The 26,488-nt window shown below is 40.2% G+C and overlaps 1 long non-coding RNA gene across 1 annotated transcript; it reads right to left on the minus strand.

Annotated features, from left to right (window-relative positions):
- Window positions 1-746: 746 nt before the first annotated feature.
- LOC112930043 (uncharacterized) lies at window positions 747-2,621 on the minus strand. Its single transcript, XR_003237039.2, has 3 exons — window positions 2,448-2,621; window positions 2,094-2,321; window positions 747-1,398 (listed from the first exon to the last, which is right to left on the minus strand). It is a non-coding gene; the product is annotated as an uncharacterized lncRNA (long non-coding RNA).
- Window positions 2,622-26,488: the final 23,867 nt, after the last annotated feature.

Here is a 26,488-nt window from a genome sequence, read left to right on the forward strand (position 1 = left end):
ATAGAGAGTCAGACACTTAACCAACTGAGCCACCCAAGCACTCCCAGCTCTGCTTTTGTGCTCTCATAATGTTGATACCATGTTTTCTCCACCCCTCCATCCATCCCAACCTTTCAGCTTCTGCTCTCATTGTTTACTTCTTCCCACTCCAGATGTTTTTTAGTCTAATTACCAAAAAAGGAAATCCAATTAGCTACTCCCCAAGGTTCACAACAGCAACATCTGCTGAGCACAGTGTGTTTGAATTGGCTGAACTCAGTCACCTGCTTGCCCTTGGTCCAATTAGCTATTGTTAGAGAGTAAGGCCATGAGATACAAAACATGGCCACCTCAGCAGAAGGAGGTTTGTGGAGAGGGAGTACAGTGGGTGAGTGCCTGTTGATACCTATATATATATTTATCTCAAATCTTTACTGTAAAAACATTTTTTAAAAAAATATTTTATTTATTTATTCATGAGACACACACAGAGAGAGAGAGAGAGAGAGAGAGAGAGAGAGAGAGAGAGAGAGAGAGAGAGAGGTAGAGACACAGGCAGAGTGAAAGCAGGCTCCATGCAGGGAGCCCGACGTGGGACTCGATCCCGTCTCCAGGATCAGGCCCTGGACTGAAGGAGGCGCTAAACCGCTGAGCCACCAGGGCTGCCCTGTAAAAACATTTTTAATTTAGATTCTCCCCAAACAGAACCTGAAATACAGACTTGGATTCAAGTAGTTTATTTGGGAGGTGATCCCAGGGAACAGGAGGGAGGGGGTCTGAGAAAGAAAGGCCAACATGAGCATGTGTTGTCAATACCACCACTCTGGGGAATGGGGCTCAATTCCTTGTGACCTGTGAGAAGTTTACAGAATCACTCTCAGAATTGTCCACTCTAAAGATGAGAGGCGGGCATTTCTGCAGCCCCCCCCCTCCCCAGCTTTACTGATATAATTAACAACACATTGTGTTAAAGTGTACAAGAGGATGATTTGCTATACATTTATATTGCAAAGTGATTACCACAATAAGGTTAGTTAACACATTGTGTGAGTGGTAATGTTGCCAGAGAACACATTCCAAACTCAGATTCAGCTGCTCAGTGCTTAAAAATCAGTAGTCGCGAGACTAGCAAGGGTGGGAAAGGAGAGGTTGCTTTATTCAGGAAAGTGGCCACCTGGGAAGATGGTGGACTAATAACGTCCCAAAGATCCAGGGTTTTAGAAGCGGAAGCACAGGAAAAGGGAAGGGAGCTACGTGCAGGAAAAGCAGGTGCCCAGGTGCTTGGCCATATGTCGATGGGACCCTGAGACTTGCTGGCATCTGGGGCAACCGTGTTCGAATGTGGTCAGGTCTTATCTTCTGGGAAAGTTTGGTTCTTCACTCCTTGAGGCCAGTTTCCAGGAAAGAAGATCAGTTCTGCTATAGATCAAGGGATTTAGGTCTTGATGCAAGGTGTCCATAGCTTAAAGGAAGTTAACCCTTAAGACTAGTCAGAATGCTGGTTCTTACTATAACATTTAAGTTTACTTTTTTAGCAACTTTCAAGTATAAAATACAGAATTGTTAATTATAATCACCATGCTGAATATGAGATCCCCAGAACTTACTCATTTTAAAACTGGAAATTTGTACCCTTGCCCAAATGACCCTTGACCCCCATCCCCTGGCAACCACCAGTAACATTCTCCCTGTTACTAGGAATTTGGCTATTTTCAGATTCCACATATAAATGAAATTATACAGTTTTTGTTTTCCTCTAATTTATTTCATTTAATGTAATGTTCTCAAATTCCTTGCATGTTATCACAAATGACAGCATTTCCCTTTTTATGACTGAATAATACTTCATTGCATATATACCCCATTTTCTTTATCCATTCATCTGTCAGTAGACATTTAGGTTATTTCCATATCTTGACTGTTGTCGGTAAATGCAAGACAGAAGCATTTATTCACTAGCTTGCATCCCCATGGATGGATGACTATCAAATCTCCCAGACAGGTGTTAATTCCCCTAGACTTCCAAGCTTACATGTATGGGGCTGAGCAAGCTCTCACTAGTGACCATGGTATTGGAAAAGCCCTGGACAGAAAGGAAATTTCAAAGTACATACCAGAGGCAAGATGCTGTCTGCTTGAAGTAAGTTAAAGCCAGCACAGAACTCTCTCCCTATCCATGGCTGAAGTAAGAAAGAGCTGCAGCGAAGAGACCGTGGATGGTTCTTCTACAGAGCAGTAAATATCCATTGTTGTCTGCATGTCCTTGTCTAATCTTTGCAACAGATCCCTCTTCACCTTTGACTGGGTCCTTGCTCAGGTCACCATGAAACTCATCACAGTTTCTGGGTACAAAACAAAACATTTTTCAGTCCCTCATGCTTCTACCTCCCTGTGATGTGTGATACTATTAACATGCAACTTAAAAACCCTTTGTTTTCTGTGAACCCACTTTCCTCTGCCTTTCTTACTCTCTGGCTTCTCTTTCTCGGTCTCCTTTGGTTTCTCTCCCTCTGCTCATCATTTAGGTGTTGGTATTTCCCTAAAGTACTATAAATTTGGTTTGCTTCTCCCTCTACATAAACCCAACCTTGTCTGTGATAGCTTCAGGTACTGCCTCCATGTGGATGATGTTCCAAAGTATATGCCTGCTGCAGGCTCCTCTTCTGAGGCCCAAAACTGCTTTTCCCCTGCCTACTAAACACCTCCTTTCAGCTCACCCACAGGCACTTCAAACTCATGACCCACATTGAAATGCTTACCACCGCCCCCTTCCAAACTTTTCTGCCTTGGAACTGAAGCCAAGTACCACCCCCTCATTATATCAGTTGCCAAGCCTTGTCTGAACCACCTCCTAATATTTCCCTCCTCCACCCCCTTCTTTCCCATGGCCATATCTGGAGGAAAATAGATTCAAGACCAGACACCCCAATTCCTGCCTGGGTCACACCACTCCCGGGGTGGGCTTCATAAACCATCAATCTGATTATGTTATGCCTCTGTAATCCTTCAATGGTTACCTTTAAGATAAGGAGCAAGCTCTTTCACAGGACATACAAAGTGATTCGTGATCCAGTGACTGCCAACAATTAAGACCTACCCATTACAGCTGCTTTCTAGCTTCTTAAGACCTTGCAGTGATCTGAAAAGGTTGTGCTTCTCCCACCCCAGCTTCAGTCTTCCAACTCACTCTGGCAAACACCTGCTCATCCTTAGGCCTTCATTCAGGCATACCAGAAGTCTTCAGCTTCCCTGATCACCCAGAGGTAGATTTAAGGCCTCCCTTCTCATTCGTGTCAGAGTACCCTGTTCCATCTTCGAGTATGATATGTACTATATTGCACTGCAAAATTCTGCCTTTCTGTTTGTCTTTTCTACTATAAACTTGTATCAATTACTATTGCTGTATAACAAACTATCACACAAGGTCAGAGGCTTACAATAATAAATATTAATGTCTCACATTTCCACAGGGTTCAACATATCTGAGCTGGGTGGTTCTCCTGGTCTCTACTGGGCTCACTCATCTATGGTCAGGTGGGGTGACATGGTTTTGGCTTTTTCTAGGATAGCTCTCTTTCATCTATCTTTCAGTCTTGAAACCAGAAATTTTGTCTCGTTTATCATGGTTCCTGGTGTTGAATTGTTGAATCAAAGAGCACAATGAGATAGTTCATTAATATTGTATATGTTAAATAGAAAGTATGAGGTCCAGGCCAATGGTATCCTCTACTCTTCCCAAATCCTCCCACCTATCCAGACCTAAGACAGTACGGAATACTCTCACCTATCATCATAAGCATTATTTTCCTCTATTATATACTATTATTTTTTCACTATTCTAATGATTATAATGTAAGAGGTCTATGTTTCTTGCAATATCAGCAAACATTCAAATACCAGATGCTAACAATGATTGGTCTGCATTCTCTGGAGCTATTCGAAGGAAAGGCACTCCGGTGGTTTAGATTATATCTGCAGATTCTTTGACATTTCCTCCTACAGGTGAAGCCTAATTCTCTTCATCTTAAGTGTGGGCATAGTGACTCACTTCTAAGGAATAGAATAAGGTAGAAATGACTGTGTAACTTCTGAGACTAGGTAATCAAAAGCCTTGGGGCTTCTTCCTTTCTTTCTCCTGGATCACTTGCTCCAAGAGAGTCCAGCTACTGTCTCATAAAGGCACTCAAGGAATCCTGTAGAGAGGTCTATGTGACAAGGAACTGAGGCCTCCAGCCAACCGGCATATGAATAAGCCTCCCAGAAAGCAGCTACTCCAGGCCCTTCTGAGGACTGTGGTAGCCTCAACCAATGTTTCAGTTGCAATTTCATGAGAGACCCTGAGCCAGAATACACTACTGCTTTATCCTAATTCTCAGAAACATTGTGAGTTAACAAATGCTTGTGTTAAGCCTCTAAGTTTTTGGGATAGTTTGTTATACAACAATAAATAACTAACTCAGCCACTTCATGAATAAATTGTTAAAACCTGCCCCAGAGCACAGGTTTCACAGTTACATTATAGTGGCTTGTAAACAGCATAGAGGGGAGAAAATAAAACTACCCTCCCCACCTTGGTATTCCCCTACCTAATGTTTAAAAGAAAGACAAAATAATTATCTACCTTCCTTGGAGGCTAATAGAAAAAAAACTGCCAGGTTTTAGGAGAGACTGCTAAATTTGACTGTGTTGTCCAAGAAATCTGAGTTAGAAAGCAAATTCATAGATGAATTAAAAAGACTAATATCATCCCCTTGACTGAAGCACCATCTCCAATTTTCAAATTCCACATTTAGTTGCCACCTCCTCAGATCAACTAGATTACTAGAACACCAATGTGACCCCCCAGCTTATTGAACTTGTCCCTTGCTTTATATCCCCTGCCTTGGCCCTGAGAAATAAAACACTGCAGGCCAGATCCTGTTCTAGCCTGAAGGCAATAATGAGGGAAATCATGCGACTCCTCAAAATAATGACAAAAGGGAGCAGTGTTTGAGGTTGTGAATCATGGCTGCTTGGGAGCCAGGAGAGTGAGAACAGAGTGAGAAGAACATAAGAAGAGCCAAGCAGAAAATAAACATGAGCTCTGCAGACACAAAGCCAAAGGGAGCACCCCATCCTGAAGCCTCAGAGAGCTTCACAGCAGGCTGGCCTGGAGGGCTGGAGTGGCAGGTTCACAGGGGAGAAGCCTGCATGTGGCATCTCAGCTGGGGTAGCGACCTACCCATGTCCAGCAAGTTTTGCCCAGTAATGTGAGACCTTGAGTCTCCCCATTTAGCCACTGAACAGCAGCATCTACTCCTTCTTCATGCCAAGAAACAAATAACCAAGAAGCCACTTTACACTCAGACTTACCAGGTCCAGGGAATATAAAAATGAATAAGACCCCAGGGATTTAGGTTTTCACAGGGAGATTGACCTAGGAAGGTCATATAAAAAATAAGGCAAAAGCAATGAGAGAGGATTGTTCAAGGAACTGTGGGAGACAGAGTAGGGGTATCTACTCAGACCAGAGCCTGGAGGTGACGAGGTGAAAGATCTAGGAGGCTGCCTGGAGAGCAGCATGTGAGTTGCGGGATTGTGAAATATGTGTTGTGGCGCCCAGGTAACCTCAGAAACAGTAATACCATAATTGTACTAGTTTCCTAAGGCCACTACCACAGATTACCACAACTGGTGGCTTATAACAACAGTTTTATTCTCTCGGTGTTCAGGAGGTTAGAAGTCTGACATCAAGGTGCTGACAGAGCCATTCTCCCTGTGGAGATCCTAGGGGAGAATCTCTTCTTTCCTCTTCCGGCTTCTGGGGGCTGCCAGCATGCTTTGGTGTGGGCCACATCACTCCAGTCTCTGCCTCTGCCTTTATATCACCTTCTCCTCGATCAAATCTTCCTCTGCCTTTGTCTTATAAAGACACTCGTGATTATATTTAAGGCCCATTTGGATAGTCTAATCTCTCCTTCTCAAGATTCTTAACAATCATATCTGCAAAGACTCTTTCTCCATAAAAAGTAGGATTAATAGTTTCCAGGGATTAGGAGCTAATATTTTTGGGATCCCACTACTCAGTGTACTACAACAACCTAAGACCTGGACATGTGAAGATCCTGGTGGACAGATGTTTCAGCATCCCTCAGGTTTCATGGGAGACGGGAGATGAGGTAGGCAGATAGGAGAGCATGAAGGATCCCACAGACCAGAACAGGGAGTTTGGACTTTACTCTGAGGGCAATAGGGCACGCACTGAAGATGTTATGTGAGAGGGTACTAGACAGATTGACTTTACTGGAGGCTCCCAGGGCAGCCATATGATGTAGGGTAGAGGAGGGCTAGACTGAAGGCAGGCCATTATATCATATGCCAGTTGAGTTACACGTGTGCAGCCTGGAGAGAGAGCGCCTGAGTTCTCTCCATAGCCACTAGGTTTCAGTATCAAATGACATCACTGTGGGCTTTGAGACAGAGAAGTTCAGGCCCTGACAGTTAATGCCCTGACCTTACAAGTCCTTAGTGCCTAGAGAATATGGGCAATACATGCTTGTAAATAAAATAAGAAAAATGAATTTTTACAAAGATTATAGGAATCAATGTGGAAATGGGGGAAAGGCAGTTCAGTGAGCCACAGTAGAAGGACCCCTTGGCCTGCAAGGGCCTTCTGAACACACCAGTGCTGATGGGAGGTGCCTCCTCTGGGAGATGATGCCAAAGCACCCCAGGGCAATCCACTGTCAATGACAAAGGTACAAAGGCCAGCCCCCTAAGCTGAGAAGTTCTTGGTGACTTGGAGTCAGGTGAGGCTTCACATGAGACCACATTCTTGTTCTACTGCCCTGCTTTACCCAGTCATAGAGTCTTCCCCAAAATTTTCCCTAAATATATCACTTGATTAAGAAGCCTCATCTCAGGCTCTACTCCAGGGAACCCAACCTAACCCAGTCTCCCTTTCTGACACTGCAGCTCTTAAGTCCGTTTTAGCTAAGAGGGCAGCAAACAGAGATTCAAACCAGTTGCTGATGAGTCCTGGGAGGAAGCTAATTTGGCACCCAACTAAAATGAGGGAAGAAGGTTTATCAACAGAATTGATATTTCATAAGTACATGCCCAAAATCGAATGGTCTGCACTGAGTGTTTTTATACCCAGAACTGGTTTCTAATTAAAGACTATTTCTTTCTCATTTATCCCACCCTTCACTGAAAATTTATGTTTTTGTGACACATATTTTGTTTTCACCAACTAATTTCTTAAATCTTCATGGATGAGACCTCACATATGGCATTTTTTGCCATAATGCCTGTCACCATAGCTGGCATTCAGTAGGGACTTAATACAAACTTAAAGTTCACATTCTCCTGAGTTTGCATGGGCTTTAATGCTTATGGAGAACTTTGCATAACCAAAGTGTGCTCCATCAACTGGTAGCATCAGCTTCATCTAAGAATTTATTAGAAATGTAGAATTTCAGCCACCAGCCCAGATCTGCTGAGTGAGAATCTCTAGGGTAGGGCCCAGAGATCTGTGTTTTAACAAGATCTCTGGGTAATTTTACGGGCATTAACATTTGAAGGCCACTAATGTATGTCATCTCATTAGACTTGTTGGAAGATGGATTCACTGGAGGGAGGATAGTTGACAGAAAGCCACAAAGAAGGGCAATATCAACAATATCAACTGATAGAATATGTTCAAGTTTTATTTGATCTAATGCAGGATCCTAAAGAGTAAATTGCATATATGTAGGTGCCAGGTTAAAAATAAAGGACCCATTACATAAATCATATGTACATTATGTACATATTACGTACATATTCATATGTTTTCATATGTACATGTATGTATTACATTACATACATGTACATATTCATATACAGTAGATTACAAATATGTCTTCCACCTATATATTACTGTGTCTGTGAACTTTTTAAAAAATATTTTATTTAAATTCAATTTTCCAACATATAGTATAACACCCAGTGCTCATCCCATCAAGTACTCTCCTTAGTGCCTATCACCCAGTTACCCCATCCTCCCACCCACCTCCCCTTCTGCAACCCTTTGTTTCCTAGAGTTAGGAGTCTCTCATGGTTTATCTTTCTCTCTAATTTTTCCCCACTCGGTTTCCCTCCTTTCCCTTATAATCCCTTTCACTATTTCTTAAATTCCACATATGAGTGAAACCATATGATAATTTTCTTTCTCCAATTGATTTATTTCACTCAGCATAATACCATCCAGTTCCAACCACATCAAAGCAAATAGTAGGTATTCGTCCTTTCTGATGGCTGAATAATATTCCATTGTGTGTGTGTGTGTGTGTGTGTGTGTGTGTGTGTGTATATATATACACACACACACACACACGGTTGCCCCATAGATGTGTCTTGTAAGAAGTTGTTGTAGCCAAGTTCAAGAAGGTTGTTGCCTGTGTTCTCCTCCAGGATTTTTTTTTTTCTCCTCCAGGATTTTTTTTTAATAAATTTATTTTTTATTGGTGTTCAATTTACCAACATACAGAATAACACCCAGTGCTCATCCCGTCAAGTGCCCCCCTCAGTGCCCGTCATCCATTCACCCCCACCCCCCGCCCTCCTCCCCTTCCACCACCCCTAGTTCGTTTCCCAGAGTTATCTCCTCCAGGATTTTGATGGATTCTTGTCTCACATTTAAATCTTTCAACCAGGCAGCCCTGGTGGCTCAGTGGTTTAGTGCTGCCTTTAGCCCAGGGTGTGATCCTGAAGACCTGGGATCAAGTCCCACTTCGGGCTCCCTGCATGGAGCCTGCTTCTCCCTCTGCCTGTGTCTCTGCCTCTCTCTCTGTGTGTCTCTCATGAATAAATAAATAAAATCTTAAAAAAAAAATAAATCTTTCAACCATTTTGAGTTTATCTCTGAGTATGGTGTAAGAGAATGGTCTAGTTTCATTCTTCTGCATGTGGCTGTCCAATTTTCCGAACACCATTTATTGAAAAGACTGTCTTTTTTCCAGTGGATATTCTTTCCTGCTTTGTTGAAGATGAGTTGACCATAAAGTTGAGGGTCCATTTCTGGGTTCTCTATTCTGTTCTATTTATCTATGTGTCTGTTTTTCTACCAGTACCATACTGTCTTGATGATCACAGCTTTGTAATACAGCTTGAAGTCCGTCATTGTGATGCCCCCCAGCTTTGGTTTTCTTTTTCAACATTCCTCTGGCTATTTGGGGTTATGTCTGTGAACTTAAAGGACTCACTAATATATACACAGAAATATATATATATATATATATATATATATATACACATATATATATATATGAGTTTCCCATAGGAAACAAATATGTGTATAAATATTTTATATATGTGTATACATATTTTATATATGTGTATACATATATATATGCAGGCCCAGATGTGTGTATAGGAGTCCTCCAATTTTAATCTCTCGTACACATACACAGAGCACTGACTATAGGTGAGGTGCTGGAAATATCAATGAAAAATAAGAAAATAAGATCTTGTCTATGAGAAATTTATAGTCTAACTAGTAAGGCAGCCAAAAAAAAAAGGCAAATAAATAAATAAGATAATTACAGATTGTGATTAAGGTTGTAAAAGAAACTACCTAGATGCTCTCATTGCAAATTGGAAGAGGCCTATAAGAGGACAGAGAGGAGCTCCAGGAGGAGGTGAAATTGAAGCAGAAACTGACAGAGGACATAAAGCTGGTGATTAGCATTGCTAGGGAAAGGGCATTCCAGACAGAGTGAGCAACAGGAACAAAGGCTCTAAGGTGGGGAGTAGGTTTGGCTTATTTGAGGATGCAAAAGAGCAGACCAGTGGAATAGGAGAGTAGCAAGGGTTTTATAAGTTCCACTGAGGATGCCAAATATGCAAACCTTCAGAACTGTGTCCACATATTGGATTTTATCCTAAGAGCAAGGAGAACCCATCAAAAGGTTTATCTGGGGGCAGCCCCGGTGGCGCAGCAGTTTAGCGCCGCCTGCAGCCCAGGGTGTGATCCTGGAGACCCTGGATTGAGTCCCACATCAGGCTCTCTGTATGATGCCTGCTTCTCCCTCTGCCTGTGTCTCTGCCTCTCTCTGTCTCTATGAATAAATAAATAAAATCTTAAAAAAAAAGTACTTGTTACAGATTTAAAAAAAAAAGGTTTATATGGGAGACTAACACCATCTGATTTACGTTTTTTAAAAGATCCCTTGGCTGCTGAATGGGAATAGGCTTGCAGGTAAATGTAAGGGAAAGCAGGGGCTCCATTTAGGAGGACATTACAAAATCCAGGTGAAATATGGTATAGGTGTACACCAACTAGGGCAGCGACAGTGGAGGTGGAGAGAGATGAGCAGACTTGGAAGATTATACTGGGGGTAAAACCAGAATTCAACAGTGGATTGAAAGGTAGAGGATTATCACAGGAATTAGTTGGCTGTTGGTTGATCCAGACTGTCTTTACCTGCGACAAATGGAACAACTCAGCTTTGCTCCATATGTCTCTTATTTTCCAATAGGATAGCCTGGGCATACACTGTTGGAGACAGCCGAGACACAAACTACAATGGACTTGAGTAAACTTTTTCTTAAGCCTCTGCTTGAGTCACATCTGCTAATATGCCACTGGCTAAAGCAAATCACATGGATGAAATCAGAATCAAAAGGCAGGGAAATAGGCTTGGCCTCTTAATGGGGGAAGCTATAAGGCCACGTGGCAAAGGGCATGGATACAGGAGAGGCTAAAGAATGGGAAGACCCGGCTTTTAAAGGACTGGCAGCTCTCCATTGCCAGCCAAGGACAGGAGACAACAAGTTAACACAGTTGTGAAATGTTGGAAATAAGAAGTGCCTATCACTGTATGTGAAATCAGTGAGTTTAGGAAGCTAAGAATTAACGTGATAAATAAATGCTAGGCTGCAAAATACCCTAGGGCCTCCATGTATACCAAACTGAGGGATTCTCTGCTCTCTGGCCAGTTCTGTTTAATCAAAGTGAAGCAGACATTGCAGGACAGCATGAGATAGGCTGACAGACTATTTAATTCTCCCTTTAGTTGAATTGTAAATTCTTCTCAGGGATTAGTGACCCAGTACCTTCCCTAGGTGGGATTCTCCTGGACCCCCTGAGATGGTACGTTGCCAACCCCCCCCCCCCCCCCCCCCCCCCGGGAGACCATAGTAATTTCCCTAGAGAAAGCAGAATTTCTACTACTGTCTCCAGAAAAACCACTTCAGCAGTCAGGTGAGGGTGATGATGAAAGTTGTGATGGTGGTGGTGATGGTGATGGTGTATTTTCCCTCTGTTTTTGTTTTTCTGTTGTTTCTTTTTCCTTTTTTTTTTTTTTTTTTTTACTCAGAATATAAATTGTGGACCCTTGATGACATCAATTATAATTTTTAACTGTATTGGGACAAGAAGGGATAAGCATCTCCCTAATTTCTAGAAACACAAACAGCAAGGAAACAGGATGTTTAAACAAATAAGAGCCTTTAACAGAAGGTCTGCAGATGTTGCCTGCTTCTCCTCATCACTGTAGATCTGCGGCCTGTCTCTGGGAAGGGGCAGGAAGCCTTAGGGCGCCTTACTCAAGAACAGTAGATAAAAGTCACGGTCTGGCAACCCCATCTGCTTTCTTGAAGAAGGAAATATTATAAAATAGTAATGTCAGGGCTCCAGGCAAGGCAGTTTCCCAAGGGTCTCCGAGTTAACTCAACCAACATGTCCTCTTACATGTAAACTTGGAATCATGATGGGGGTGAGGCAGACAGCTGAGCACACAGACTATGTTGGCACGCCATGCAAATGAAAAGGTACCATCTGTGCTGCTGCTGAAAAATGATGAGGCATAGATGTGACTTTTTTAATGTTCCATCTGGGTATAATTGAATTGCCTCTTTAAAATAAAAAATATCCATATTTGATATACATCCTTTCTTGTAATGGTCTCCATCTATCTTTTGTTATTTCTGTAGGATTTATTTCATGAGAAGTATGACATGAAATACAAAAAAGCGAAGAACAAAGGTCTTTGGGGGATGACTGTAGCATGTTTTATTTCTTTGGCTGACTTGTCCTTCATTTTCTTGTCATTTCAAAAACATTTTCCATATGCAAAATATCTTCTCACCCCCTGAAAAAAAAATGCCCTGACTAGATAACTGGATAGTCAAGCAGAAGGTGATTATCAGTCTATTATCTACACACAGAAGGAAAACAGGACATGAAGTTGCCGGAATACACAGTTGCCCACATTTCTAAAGCTGCAATTAATTTTCTTTCCCAAAAATCATGTCGGTTCTAAACATTCTGAGAATAATAAGGATAATTAGAAGCACAACTTGAATTCAGAGTGACTTGCTTCTGAAGCATTAACAGCATAAGAAGGAAACAAAAGTATATGGAGGAAACTCTAACATGCCTCTCTCCAGGTACAATTATAGATTTGAAATTTGTTGTTACCTTTCCATGGCAACCTTCATACTTAATTTCCCAAATGTTGAACTTTTGTCATCCTGCTCCTTTGGGGGAACCCTTCAACTCCCTTCAATTCTTGTCGTGTTCTTGCTTTTAATACTTAACATTCCTCCAAGCACATGCTGTGAGCTCACTTCCCCAAACTGAGAACAATAAGACCAAGAAGAATTTGGTTATGCTCTCAGCAAAAGCACTTAAATGTGTTCTTTCTGTAAGATGGAAACCAACAACAGAACATAGCTTCAAAGGGTCCATGCCAACTTTGTTTGGCCTCTTGTTCTATCCAGTTCCATTCTAATAAATACTTGTTAAGTATCTACTGTGTGCTAGGAGCATCGGGAAATACAAAGATTGGAATAAGCCACGTCATCTGATCTCAAGAAGCTTACAATGCAGAGAAAGAATGAGATCCAAATAACTAGAAAGCGATTTTCAGTGGTGATCCCCAGAGAAGCAGCATCAGCAGCACACAGGGCTTTCTTAGAAATGTAGATCTCAGACCCCTCCCCGGACTTTCTGAATCCAATCTCTTGGAGTCGGCAGTCTGTATTTTCACAGTTCTTCCAGATAATTAAGATGCTCCCTAAGATTTGAGCATTGCTGCTGTAAAGCAATTGAGCACACACACCATGGGAGAGATACAAAGTGCTTTGAGTAAAGGGAAGATCACATCTATTTTGGAAGGAGGACTTCTAGGACTGATAGTTTTGCCATGAAGCTTTGAAAGTTAGCTGAAATATTGAAATGTAGGCAGTAGAGTAATAAGTGGACACTCTGGGTGAGTGAAATGTTAGCCAAGCAACAGAATTAAGAAAGCAGAAGGCAAATCAAAGAGTCTAGATTGATGGCCATGGAAGGAGATGGAGATGAGGATCAGAAGTATATGTTGGGGTCTCAAGCACCAAGCTGTAGAGCAGGTTGTCTGACTCCGTGGACAGTGACAAGCCTAAAGTTTTTAATCAGAGGAATAATGAAATTAGAGCAGTGCTTTTGGAAGACTGGTCTCAGGGTTTCAATAGGATAACCTGAAGTAGGAAGATATACAGGAAGTGGAGAACCAACTGAGTTGACGACTGCAAATAGTTTGGGTAGGTAATAATGAAAGTTTCAACTAGGGAGTTTACAGGGGAAATATGAGGGAATTAATGGGAGAAAATTTGAAGGACTAGATCAATAGCATTCTGCAATTGACTCAATATTTGGAGCAAGAAAATGGAATCAAAACCTTGATTAATAAAAGAATAGTCATGTCATAAACCAAAGAATAAGACAACCAGAGGAGGAGCTGGTTTTGGAAGGGATTTGTTTTGATCATAGGTGACTTCCTATCATATGATTCACCATGAAGGTAGAAATGTAAACATAGAGTTTATAATAATATCTATAATATTCGGCTACATAGGCTATGCCTGGGTAGGAACATGAGATAGGCACATGACTCATATCATTTAAAGCTTATACTAACTTTATGAGAAGGCATTTTTTTGTTGTTTTTAATTTATTTGACAAAGAGCAGAGGAAGAGGGAGAAGCAGGCTCCTCACTGAACAGGGAGCCTGATATGGGGCTTAATCCCAGGATCCGGAGATCATGACCTGAACTGAAGGCAGGTGCTTAACCAGCTGAGCCACCCAGGAGCCCCAAGAAGGCATTGTTATATCCATGTTTATTATTTAACTGAGTTATGTTGCATATAATAGAAAATTCAAAATAGCAATGGCTTAAATACACAGGGTTTCTTCTAGCATATAGAAGAAATCAGGAGGTAGGCAGGGCAGGATAGCTATGCTGGTTTCAGCAGTCATCAAGGGGCCAAGCTCCTTCGAATGTCCTGTTTCAGCATCCTCCCCTGGGGAATTCCATCCTCCAGGTACTTCATCAGTCAAGATGGCTGCTGAAGTGCCAGCCATCAAGGTGGTGATGGCCAAAATTATGGGACTGGAGGCTTACTGAGAGAGTAAACATAAAGAATAGGAGACTGGAAGAACCTTGGAGAAAGATTACAAGGAAGAACTAGGAGGAGGCATAGGTAAGAGGGAAGGAAGGAAGGAAGGAAGGAAGGAAGGAAGGAAGGAAGGAAGGACGGACCATGTCAAACAGAAGGTAAGGAAACCCAAGGCTAAGGTTGGAAGGAGAGGTGGGTAGGTAGTGTCCAATGGTGCAGACCATGAGGACTGCATCATGCTCATTGGATGGGAGAAAATGAGGGTCCTGGGTGATCTTCAAAAGAATAGCATCATTCAAGAATTTATGGCAGCAGTTCTTAGAGTTAAGGAAATAATAAGTGGTGAAGTAGTGGAGCAGTAGTAACTTCTCTCCCATGAAGTTTGGTGATACATGGAGAGAAACAGTGGTAGTGACAGAAATCAAGCAGTGTTGAGGTCATGCTTCATAGATTAGAAGGCCTGAACACAATTTCCCTTTATGATGTCAGGTCTCCTAGAAACCAGATTTAAATCGTTTGAATATGTGGGCAGAGACAACAAAGTGCTTCTGCCATGATCAGCAGCCCCAATCCAATTCCTCCCAGGAAAAACGAAACAAGTGTTGGCTGATACTGTATCACAATAAAAGGCTGATGCTACATTTTCTAAAGGCCGTCTGATAAGCTTAATTAATTCATTTTTGTTTTTCCCTCCAAAGGTTGGATAGAAACTCCTCTAACTCTGGCTTTTGTGTTCTTAGAGAAAAATTAAATTGCAAAAGTGAGGACGTGTCATTAGGCTGTACTCCCTCAAGGTCAGCAAAAGCTCTCTGGGTGCTTTGCAAGGCTCCAGAATCTAGAATGACAGAGCTGCAGCTCCATTTCAGCAAAAATAAATATCAGATTACAACACATTGTTTTTGCAGCTGACTGAGGATTTGGTGTGGTGGCTATTTCCTTCTGCAATTGCAAATAAAGAGAGCACAGTGTTTGTATCCTTTCTTTACGAAGCCATTTTCTCCCCTCAAGAGGTGCATTCCCAGAGGATTCTTCCCCCCTCAACAAATGTCTGGTGCTTCTGCAGTGTTCATCCTGCATGACTTGCCTTGAAGACTGTTAAACATAAAGGCAGATACTTGGATCAGTTCTCTTAATACCTTTCACTCCTTTCTTCCTATCTTTCCACCCCACCCTCATCTCCCTCCCTGGAAAAACCCTCTTGCTGTAAAATAATGAAAGAATGGCAGAGATAAACCACAGCATGCCTTTGCAATTCTAATTTTCTAACCTGAAACTAGTGAGCCATAAAACTCTGGAAGCTAAAAGCTGCCTGAGGCAAATCCAAATCTGGCTTTAAAATAGCAACACATCTTTTACCATTTTAGCTATTTTGAGGTAGATTTTCATGCATGGGCATACTTGTTGAAATTAAATGTGTTTCATTTGTGTCTTTTTTTTTTTTTTCCTTCTGGAGAGATAGCAGGCTTGAGAGGCACTTGCTTTCTGCATCTTAAATTGAAGACTAAATTTGAGTGCCCAGAGTAGGTATTAAATTACCTATCTGTGAGTTTTCTATCTAAATTGGGTAAGCATGGTACTACTTTGAAACTTGGGTGCATTTAGGAAATAGGAGTTGTCCTACTTGACCTTGCCTTTTAGTATTCCTGTGTTGTCACAGCTGCTGGTTTGGATCCCTCAGAAACCCTAAAATGAAGTTTTGAGGGAAAGTAGTTCTTTTGGTAATTGATTACAGGAAACACTGGTATGTAACCAAACCAACATGAGTTTGCCCCTGGTGAGTCAAGGAAACTGTACCAGGTGAGTCGCACAAAGAAAACTTTATTTGCAGCAAATAAGGAGATAGGGAAAATGGCTTCCAACGCCATGACTCCCCAAGAGAGAGTAAATGGGTTCCTTTTGTTTAGGGGTACGATCAATGTTCAGATAGGGAAGTGTGAATGTACAGGTGCGCATAAGATAGAGCAAGCGCCTTAAGGAAACATCCTATAGTAAAGTTATGTTACGTAAATGAGGCTGGGGTTCCTCTTTGGGTGGAGATTTTAGTATTACAATGAGATAAAGGCAACTACCAAATATTCCAGGGGAGTCACGCCACGGTCCCTCTGTGCAGGTGTGAGTCATTCAATTCAAATGTGCCGGTGGGAGGTCTTGTTAGGGCTGTTGTCACACCTGAGGGGTAATTTCAGGCTTTATTCCTCTGAGTTAAAAGGTAAATCGGAAAGAGGAGCTTAAGGAAAAATGTAAGGCAAAGGTTAGTGAGTATAAGCAGGTGGGCAGTAAAGATCAGGTCTTAGGGTCTAGCTGGTGACAGTAAGAGGATGAGGAAGTGAGCAGAGGAGAGATAACAGTCCATAATAGGTGTTTTAATGAGAAGTTACAAAAGTGGGCAACTGATGCTTGATCCTGCTGAGGACTCTGGGAAAACCTGCAGAACATGCGCAGTCATGTGTTACCTGAGGGCTGTGAAAGCTTGGGTATTTATCAATCAACTACCATCTGTCATTGCTTGACAATCCTGACGAGAGATGTCAGTTCTTTACAACTTACTCTATAGATTCAATGCAATCCCAATAAAAATCCCAGCAATTATTTTGTTGATATCAACAAACCGATCCTTTTTTTTTTTTTAAGACTGTATTTATTTATTCATGAGAGACACAAACAGAGAGGCAGAGACACAGAGGGAGAAGCAGGCTCCATGCAGGGAGCTGGATGTGGGACCCTATCCGGGGACTCCAGGCCCTGGGCCAAAGGCAGGCGCTAAACTGCTGAGCACCCAGGGATCCCCAACAAACTGATTCTAATATGTATATTGAAAAGCAAAAGACCTAGGACAACTTACACAATACTAAAAAAGAACAGAGTTGGAGGACTTATACTACGCAATGTCAAGATTTATTATAAATCTGCAATAATCAAAACAGCATAGAATTGTTGGGGGGGGGAGAGCGTGGAACAGAATAGAGAGCCTAGAAATAGACTCCCACAAATATAGTTTATTTATCTTTGACAAAGACTCAAAGGCAATTCAGTGGAGAAAAGACAGTTTTTTTCAAAAAATGGTGCTGGATCCTGAATATATAGCTTATGCTTTTCACAAAAATTAACCCAAAATGAATCATAGACCTAAAGGTAAAGTGCAAAGCGTAGAAGAGGCTATAGGAGAAAATCTATATAACCTTGGATTTAGAGATGAGTTTTTAGATGCAATACCAAAGCACAGTCTATAAAATGAAAACTTGATATGTTGGATTTTATTAAAATTTCAAACTTCTGCCTTGAAAAAGACAGTTAAAAAGATGAAAGACAGAATGGGAGGAACTAATTGCAAAACATGTATCTGATAAAGGACTTGTATGCAAAATAGACAAAGAATTCTTAAAATTCAGTAATAAGAAAATCGAGCTAAAAACTATAAAGATTGTCAAATGAGATAAAAACAGCAGGTAGAATGTGATTTTTTGTAAATAATAACCACAGTAAATGAGTAAATAAATAATTTCTCCATAGTCAAATCTTTTATTCTCCTTTTTTTGAAAGGGAGTTGTTAACTATAAACATTTCCCTTCTCAGCTCTTAGTCTGTTTAACTGAACAAAAGGGATTATACTGTGGGAGAAGGAATTGCAGGAGAGCCTGACAGGCTTCATTCCATGAAGCTCAGGAGGTGGGGCACAGGAGCTAGAGGCGGTGGGCCTGATGCCTCACGGCAGTGAGGCCTGAGAGGGCACCTCAGACAGCTACTTAGCCTCCAAGTCAGGACAAGACTCAGTGCTCCTCTGGGATCTGAAGTAGTGGAGTCCCTTACCTCCTGAACTGCTGGACATTAGACCATGATAAAGGCATCACCCTATTTTGCTAGCAGTGCATAAGCCTCCCATTTCTCTTTTTGACCTCAAGAAAGATCAGAAGCCCCAGGACTTCTAAGGATCTTCTGACAACCTGGTAGAATGAAATTCAGAGACAGATTTAATTTGATATGAAGAAAATGTAGAAGTGTGACATTCCTTTGAAAACTGAGTTTCTGTGTAGGAAGTCATACACGTTTTTGATATGTATAAATGAGGGAAAAAAACTATAAGAGTAAAATGCCAAAATAATAATAGATGATAAATTCTGAGAAATGGGATTTTAAGTGATTCTTCTTTTCATTTACTTGTGCTCTTTCACTTCCATGCAATGAGAATGTATTACCTGTGGGAAAATTGAGAAGAAGAGGCTAGGTGGTCCAGTATATTGGACCTGGGTTTTAGACTCACATCAACCTGGATTTGAATTACTAGCACTTCTACTTATCTGCTGGGTGAATTTGAGAAAGTGATTTGCATCTTTAAGCCTGATGTTTTCATCTATAAATGCCAATGATCTCAACTTTGTAGAGTTATCATAGAAATTGTAATTAGTCTACATAAAGAGTGCAGAGTAGGGCTGCCTAAGTGGCTGAGTGGGATGGGCATCTGCTTTCAGCTCAGGTCATGATCCTGAGATCCTGGGATCAAGCCCTGCGTCGAGCTCCCTGCTCACTCAGGAGCCCCTTCTCCCTCTCCATCTGTCCCTCCTCTACTTGTGCTCCCTCTCTTGCTCACTCTGTCTCTCAAATAAATAAATAAAATATTTTTTAAAATGCAGAGTAGTTTGCCATGTAATTGCATACATATATACTTATGATAATTGTACACTTTATATTTATTTATTATAATCTTTTGATGCAAAAAAAGGTGCTTTTGTTGTTTTAAAAAGGTGGTTTTATTAAAGTACAAGGCTAGGACCCATAGGCAGAAAGAATTGCTGATAACTGTACACTTTAGACTGGTGAACTTCACAGTATGTAAATATCAATAACATTGTGAAAAAAACACACAAAAAATATTTATGATGCTTTTGTACGAATATTTAGATTAACTATGGAAATAGCTAACCTAGCTACCCTGATGAATATTTATAAGGTTAGCATATATCCATCATTTATATTTTTAAATTAAACACAAAAATGAAGCTTTGCTTTCTTCAGGTTTTCTAACAACTCTTTCTTCTAAGAATGACTTAAATCCATACTACATGCTATCAGTTACAAATGCTGGCTGCATTCCTTATGGATTATTCAGAGATCACTTAATCTCTGAACACCTGTCAGTTTTCTGCTACTAAAATGAAAAGAATGGCCCTTGTTATAAGATAAATGATATCGGGGCAGCCAGGGTGGCTCAGCAGTTTAGCGCCGCCTTCAGCCCAGGGCCTGATCCTGGGACCTGGGATCGAGTCCCACATCGGGCTCCCTGCATGGAGCCTGCTTCTCCCTCTGCCTGTGTGTCTCTGCCTCTGTCTCTGTATCTCACAAATAAATAAAAATAACATCTTAAAAAAATTTAAAAAAAAGATAAATGATATCCCCCCCTGAATTTGTATGTTGAAAGCTTAACCCCCAGGACCTCAGAATGTCATTATATTTATAGATAAGATCTTTAAAGAGATAAATAAGTTAAAATGAGGTCACTATCATGGGCCCTAATCCAATGTGACTAGTGTCCTTATTTAAAAAAAAAAAAAAAGAGAGAGAGAGTAGGATGTAAACATACACAAAGGGAAGACCATGTGAGACACAGGAAGAAGATGGCCATCTGCAAGTCAAAGAGAATCTTTAGAAGAAACCAACCCTGCTGACACTTTAATCTTGGACTTCCAGCCTCCAGAATTGTGAGAAAATAAATTACTATAGTTTAAGCCATCCAATTTAGAGTACTCTGTTATATCGGCCCTAGCAAACTAATATAGTCTTTTTGCCTGTCTGAATTTGGGGTGTCGGAAGGAAAGTGAATAAGATTTAGGAAAAGCTTCGAAATCATTTTTTCCTACATAAATTTGATAAAATTATCGTTTATTGTGTACCTAAATTTAAAATAACAATGTGGCAGCTATTTATAATCTAAGATATATAGCAAAGATATTTTCCCTTTAAGTTTAAAATAAACTGTGGCATGGAGGAATATATCAAATTATGCTTTTGTGATGGCTCCCTCCACTCCCTTCAAAGGATAAAGGACATAGTATTTACTTGGGTTGTTTATCAGGACTTTGTGCTGAGAAGTGGAAGGAAGAAGATCTGAAGAGTTGAGATGATAAAATTACTTTTCATAAAAACCAAAAATGAAAAGATAGGGAAGGTAGGGAGAGGAACTAGCACAACTGAAGATTCTGAGAGAGTGAGAAAAAGAGTCAGAAGCTTTGGGTGGGAGAAAGAGGTGTGTAAGAAGGGTTCTTAGGAAAGTAGGCTGTCCAGAATGCAGCACAGTGTCCCATTCTTCAAAGAACAATTGTCATAAGACTTTCATATTATTCTCCAGGGCTTTTGATTCAAGGCCTCAAAATTCATGGTGCTTTTCCTGACATGCCAAAATGTTGAAAAGATTATGAAATGCAAACAGGGTAGCTTAAAAGATAGCTCATCCATTAAGTGTTTCTCTTAAAATTTTCCCCAATGTGAAATGCAAAGCAATGTGCTGGAAAGACAATGATTAAGCAAAGGGTATTTTAAAGTTTACTTTTCTTTCTATTTGATTTCTCCAGCTTTCAAGTATCTGCTACTCAGCCCATCTGTTGTCCTATTTTGATTGTTTTTGGCAAACAGATGCAGGAGGAGAACACTATTGCCTTTTCTGTTTTATATAACCCTAGAGATAAAAACATAATGTTAGTCAGGTTTTCTTTTGTAGGGAAAAATTGTGAAGTACTGAAATACATTTAAAAAAAAGTTACTGGATGTTTTCAAAGGAAAACTAGGCATTGTCTAACCTCCCCCTCCAGGTTATGTGGTTCTAGGGTGTCTTTACAACTTTCATTATATTGGTGTTTTTCACAAATCTGTAAGTTGTAGATAACTGAAAGAGATACAAATGATTCTTGTCCAAAAATATGCAAATGAATTTGGAAAAGGTTTAATTAATTTTCCTCCTTCTCTGTGGAAGAAGCCATTATGGCACAAATTAAGCAAATTCAAATTCATTGCAACATTCCTAGTATACGTTTTCTGAGTTAAGTAAAAATATTTGACATGTGCCCATTTTATATATGTATGAGGGATGTGCTTATCTTTTCTAAAAAATTATCCTTTAATACTTTCATAAACTGTCTCTCAGCCTCTGAGAGCTCAGCTAAATATTAGTCTTACCTGGGTTTCAACTGGACACAATATTGAATTATTCTTTTGGAGTGAGGAATAGCAGGGGATGGCCAGTACAGTGTAGCTGAACTGACCTCTCTTTGACCTCAGTCAAAAGTTTCAATTGCATATATCTCCAGTGAACCTAGGGGAACTGAGCCATGATCTGCATGACATTTTTATCTCTAACATTCAGTATGACTTTCAAGTATCACAGAGTAGGAAAAAAAAAAAACATGAATCCAAAATGAAACAATATTTTTCAGATTGCCACTATACCATCAAGTCTAATGTGAAAGAAAATCCATTTCATTTTTGCCACTGCCTGCTGATTAGCATGAACTCAGCTGTCCTTCAAAGTTTCAGCCTCTTGAACGCAGGTTCAGTCATTGCTTTGAGCCAAAGGGAGAACAGGAGTTAAAATTCTCAGATTTCCCTGAGAGTTGTTTTTGAGTGAGTGGGGGAGAATGTATTTGGTGAATGGTTTTAGCTTATATTGAAGTTACTTTAATTTTGTTTCATTTTTGTGTATGAAAGTAAAACTAATATCAGAGAAGGGTACTGACAACTTCCACTGGGTAAAATACCTGCCATCTTGACAGAAGTTTTGCCATAAATAGAAATAGATACAAGAGGTCTACCCTGTACACATTATCCTATCAGAATTAGAATACATGCCACATTTTCATAAAGGAGGGGAAAAATAATTTCCTTCTACTATTCTAGATTCACTGGGGCCCCTGTAACAACAGAGAATAGCAAAAGAAACAGAAGTTTATTAACATGTGTATCTCCCATATACATAGGAGAAACTCAGGGATGAGTAACTCAAAGAGATAGCTAGAACTTGAGCCTAACTACTGTCTTCAGCTAAAACAGAGGAAGAAGGATGGGAAGGTGAACACAGAAAGTACAGTAAAGAAGGGTAAGGTTTGTTATACAGATTTTAGTCTGTGCCTTCTCTATTGATAAGAGATAAATAAGATTTTATTTATTTATTCATGAGAGACACACAGAGAGAGAGGCAGAGACACAGGCAGAGGGAGAAGCAGGCTCCCTGCAGGGAGCCCGACATGGGACCCGATCCCAGGACTCCAGGATCACACCCTGGGCCAAAGGCAGGCACCAAACTGCTGAGCCACCCAGGGATCGCCTCTACTCTGTTTTTAGAACTTCTTCTGAATCTTTTCTTTCTTAAAACAATCAGCTCTAAATATTAACAACAATGACCAGCTCTAAGTAGTACTTTTATCAAAGAGGCATTTTTTGGGGGTAACATATCCTGATCTCCTGCAGTCATATTTTGGGGTGGTACATTCTGGTCTCCTACACTTTCTATTGCCAAGCCTGAAGCCACATCCTGGCTTTTAGGTTGAATGCTCTTTCTAAGGCAACCATGGCTTCTTAATCACATTCAGATAGTTTTTACTTGTCTTCAGCTCTTATTTTGATTTTTTTGAATCTCAAGTTGGCTTTTGAAGTCAAAAGAAGCACTTTTCCTTTCCCTCCCTGTTAATAGAAGTAAAGGAAAAGAACATGGGGTCTAATTCAGGTAAATATCTTAACAGAATGACATGCAAAGTATAAATTTCAAAATGTTTAACATCATGCAATTCCCATATAAAATCATAATGAACAGAAACCAAAGTCTTATTAAGCTTATCAATGAAGTTAGTTCAAGAAAGGATACATGTAATTGATGATTATTTTGTCAGTGAGAGAAAGGAAGAAAACAGCAATAAGTCACAAGATTAGATGCAAAACTGGTTATTGTCCTTGTTCTATCAGTAATATGACCATAGTCTTTGGGGTTAACTTTTCTATACAAGAAAATCATTGTGTTACTATCAGACAAAAATAATTTTCATTGCTCCTGGACAAAAATTATTTGCATAATATTGGGCAAAGTAGTTTATAGCTTATCAATTTACAATAAAGGAATATCCAGCTTTATAGAATTGAAAATTGTCTGAGGCCTAATCAATAGTAATGGTAAATCAAACAATTTTTTAAAAAAAAATATTTTATTTATTTATGAGAGACACAGAGAGAGAGAGAGAGAGAGGCAGAGAGAGAAGCAGGTTCCATGCAGGGAGCCTGACGTGGGACTCGATCCTGGGTCTCCAGGATCACACCCTGGCTGAAGTTGGCACTAAACCGCTGAGCCACCTGGGCTTCCCCAAAGAAATTTTTATATCGTGTGACTCTAGGTCAGGATTCAACAAACTATAGCTCAACTTGACTTAGCCACCCGGTTTTTAAATAAAGTTTTATAGGGACACTGCCACAGGCATTTGCTTATGTATTATAGATGGTTTCTCTTGCTGCAGAGTTGAATAGTTGCAACAGAGATTAGGTGGTTGTATAATCTAAAATATTTACCATGGAGCCCTTTATAGAAAACAAAACAAAACAAACTTGCCAACCTTTGATCTAGGAACACTAGGAACAGGGCAGTGTCTAACAGCAAAAATGAGAGTGGCATAATGTTTTTTTCCTCTTTTAAGTTTTGGATGATATTTTTTCTTTGCAACAGTGTTAATAAGAAAGCATGAGAGTAAAATCAGAAAAACTTCAGGGAAAAGGCACATCAGAAGTATGTGCCTTCTGATGATGTACATGTGATTGAAAATTGCGTGCATTGTAGCCACACTACACGATGAATTCTGCTTGACTGGATTATAGATCCTCAGACATTCCTTCAGAATCAATTACACGCATTGAAAGCAGAAGAATACCAAGTTCTTTATTTCTAGGAAGAAAGCTCATGACCCACTTAAGTCCTCAGCATTTTGAATTACTCATTTCTCTTTGATTAAAAACATCAACCCAGATTTTTATATTTAGCTCATCCATATCTTGGTTTTCCTTCAGAAATTTGCTATATGTGCCCCACATCCAGGAACTGCACTTTCAAAAAAAATAACTTTTGACTTTACCTTGGTAACTTTATTTATAAAAATAAATAAACTCACATAATTGTTTATTTTCTAGAAATGGTATTGGAGCAAGGATGCTAAGATATCTGTCTAGACTAATCCAGTTCATGTTGCTTCTGTAGAGGTTTTCCTATATCACCAACCTACCACCTGTGTGTACTACAGACATTTGGAAGATTTTATAGCGTCCCTGGTCCCCCATCTGCAAAGCCAGTGAGGGAAAATGCCATCTTAAATCTAACTCAAAAAAAGTAAATATTGACAAAGTTTTACCTAGATTGCATTCAGGTCTGAGTTTCGGCCAGTACCTTAGATAATCCTCTGGTTATCTCAGTCATCCCAACCTCTCCCTCTTGAAGTCCTAGAATCAGCCAGTTACCAAAGTGTTGACTCTCTGGCATGGAGTGGAGAACCAACACTCAGTCAAGAGTTCAGGACTGGTGACTGGTGTCCTCACCATGTTGTATGCTAAACATTTTACGTTTCACACCCCCTTGTAATGTTTTCCATATTAACAAACTGTTTATTATCCCTTTCTAGTTGCTACCAGCACCCACCAGCCACCACAGAGAATCAATGCACACCTCTTTAAAAACAGCAGCGGCAAACTACAAGGCAAAACAGGAGGGACAAACCTAGAATGGGACATTAATGTTACCTGAATGAGAAAAAGTTGTGCAGACCATTCTAACAAAGGGCGCTAGACATAATCAAGACACGACTGAGTATGGAAGAACTGTACAGCCGAGCCTAATGAAAAGAACTGGGGCATTTATTCACCCATTGGCAAGGGGTTCTTGTAGGGAAAGAACAAAGAAAATAGAAAAACAACACCAGGGAGCTTTAGAAAAAACCTGATTTCATACTTCTGCTCAGTCCAACTTGTGTGCCCAGAAAAACTCATCCATTCTGGTTTTAGCTCTCTCCGATTATTAAAAGCTACGCTTGCACACTGAAGATCAGCTGCTGCTGGTGTCCCATCTGTACCCCTCCACTTCTCTTTATAATTCAGTGCACATTGACCCAACTTTCAGCAGCCAGCCTCTACGGTTTTTTTTCCCCTAAGGGCTTTACATCCTCTGCTAGTTGGTGTAAAATGTCCCATTTCCTTTGATCCTCACGTAGGATAATCCTGACATGTTCTACACTAGCTTTCAGAGTTTCCCAACAAAATTGGGCTCCAGTCATCTGTAACAGTAGCTGGCTCAATAAGGTACATGATTACTGGCTCCTTTCCCTTCCCCTGTCTCACTTACATAATACACCGTATGTTTCCTGCACCTCCCAAATTACACTCAAATCATTGTTTCAGGATCTGTTTCCTAGGAGTGCCCCCCGCAAAACACAGTAGGTGTTCAAGAAACATTCAGTTGCTCACCCATGCCTTAAAGTATTTCTACTTTTTTAATTTATTGAGGTTTTCAGTGCCTTAATTTTTTTCAACATGGTCAATTTTCATGGGCAGTTGGAAAGAATGCATATACTCTATTTTCAGGGTGCAGTAGGATATACATTAGTCAGTTCTACTTTTAAATGATGTTATTTAGGCCTTTCATATGCTTTCTGACTTTTCATCTTCTCAATATTCTTAGACTAAAAGAGTTTTTTTTTGAAGTCCTCTATTACCAGAGTGCTTCTTTTTATCTTCTGTAATTTTTGCTTTATGATCATTGTTGCTATGTAATTTGATAGATATTCAACTATTCAGTTTGATAGATAACTGATAGATTTTTGCATTCATTGTGCCCTTAAAAACCATAAAGTGCCCATTGCTCTTTGGGCTGAATCACAGCTTTTCTGATATTATGTTAATAGTTTCTGGTTGTTTAAAAATGTATCTTTTCTGAAGCACCTGACTGATTCAGTTGGTGGAGCATCTGACTCTTGATCTTTGGGTGGGAAGTTTGAGCCTCATATTGCACATAGAGATTACTTTTTAAAAAATCAAAAAAGATTTTTTTTCAAAATTTACTTTTTCCTAGTAGACTTTGCCCATCTTTCTATTTTTGCCTAT

This window comes from Vulpes vulpes, chromosome 14 (genome assembly GCF_048418805.1).
Source record: "Vulpes vulpes isolate BD-2025 chromosome 14, VulVul3, whole genome shotgun sequence".
Lineage (NCBI taxonomy): Eukaryota > Metazoa > Chordata > Mammalia > Carnivora > Canidae > Vulpes > Vulpes vulpes.